The sequence below is a fragment of the Amphiura filiformis genome, chromosome 8, assembly GCF_039555335.1.
Source record: "Amphiura filiformis chromosome 8, Afil_fr2py, whole genome shotgun sequence".
Taxonomy (NCBI): Eukaryota; Metazoa; Echinodermata; class Ophiuroidea; order Amphilepidida; family Amphiuridae; genus Amphiura; species Amphiura filiformis.
The window spans coordinates 16842928-16844934 of record NC_092635.1 but is presented as its reverse complement, the minus strand read 5'-3'; positions in this window follow the sequence as shown (position 1 = coordinate 16844934).

The window sequence follows — 2007 nt, the reverse complement described above, 5'->3', positions numbered from 1 at the left end:
TGATTGGTCAGTGATGATGGTTACTTTAGCATTTGTTTTAAAGGAGTATTTCGTGATCCTAGCATCCTCTATTTATGTCATTTTTCATTAGATATCCACGAAAAAAACCTATTCCCAAAATTTCAGTTGATTCCGATTTTGCATTCGCGAGTTATGCATGATTATGTGTATTACACTGCTCCATAGACAATGCGTTGTAATTTCGTTCTGGTGCACCAGAACGAAATTCAAATTTCACGATAACTTTGCTAAACGAATTAATCTGCAAGAAATATTTTGTACATAAACATTATGTAGCCAGAGGTTTCCAGTGATATAAAAATCTCAACTTCTTTTGAGAAAAGCGGGGGGATGAGGCTGTGGATCACGAAATGCCCCTTTAATAGTAAAACTTACCCCGAATCGACCCTTAATCATGTTTATACCCTATACGCGCAATCTCATAACGCCGATATCATACTTTAAAACAATATCATATCACGCAACACCTTTCGGCAATATTCCCTATAAACATGATAAAGATAGATAAGTGAATGTTACCTAAAGCATAGACCCTGCTATGCCTAAAGATATTCCTTTTGCTCTAAAGAAAATTGTAGTTGGCGGTGCAAAATATGCTAGCGTCATCACGCGTCAAATGAGCCTCATTTTGTTTTTGATGCATCCACAAAAATATACTACTTTTTAATTGTTATGGTTCTTCAATTAGCAACATTTGCAAACAAGGAAAATATAATTTATTGGTAGCGTTTTCGTACTCGTAATGTTGTTAGTTACTGAGTTCTTTTATGCATCCACAAAAATATATAACTACTTTTTAATTGTTTTGGTTCTTTCATTCTTTAAATATTATCTCAAGTTACCAGCATTTGCAAATAAGGAAAAATATAATTTATTGGTAGCGTTTTCGTTCTCGTAATGTTGGTTACTGAGTTCTTTTATGCATCCACAAAAATATATAACTACTTTTTAATTGTTTTGGTTCTTCCATTCGTTAAATATTATCTTTACCAGCATTTGCAAATAAGGAAAAATATAATTTATTGGTAGCGTTTTCGTTCTCGTGATGTTGTTAGTTACTGAGTTCTTTTATGCATCCACAAAAATATATAACTACTTTTTAATTGTTTTGGTTCTTCCATTCTTTAAATATTATCTTTACCAGCATTTGCAAATAAGGAAAAATATAATTTATTGGTAGCGTTTTCGTACTCGTAATGTTGTTAGTTACTGAGTTCTTTTATGCATCCACAAAAATACATAACTATTTTTTAATTGTTTTGTTTCTTCCATTCTTTAAATATTATCTTTATCTGCATTTTGCAAATAAGGAAAAATATAATTTATTGGTAGCGTTTTCGTACTCGTAATGTTGTTAGTTACTGAGTTCTTTTATGCATCCACAAAAATATATAACTACTTTTTTATTGTTTTGGTTCTTCCATTCTTTAAATATTATCTTTACCAGCATTTGCAAATAAGGAAAAATATAATTTATTGGTAGCGTTTTCGTACTCGTAATGTTGTGAGTTACTGAGTTCTTTTATGCATCCACAAAAATATATACCTATTTTTTAATTGTTTTGGTTCTTCCATTCTTTAAATATTATCTTTATCAGCATTTTGCAAATAAGGAAAAATATAATTTATTGGTAGCGTTTTCGTACTCGTAATGTTGTTAGTTACTGAGTTCTTTTATGCATCCAAATATAAAACTACTTTTTAAATTGTTTTGGTTCTTCCATTCTTTAAATATTATCTTACGCAACATTTGCAAACAAGGAAAATATAATTTATTGGTAGCATTGCCTAAATGTTGTTACTGTCAATTCCCGGGTGTCAATTGACAAAGTTTGCTTTTTTTTACATAGCGCATGCACTAAGTACTCAAGCGGTATCATGATTAACGCTTACCTAGTAATATATAGATGTATTATTATCGTATTAGCCTTCACGACTGGAATTCTAGTCACGTGACCCGATATCTGTTATTCATCATCCCCTGAA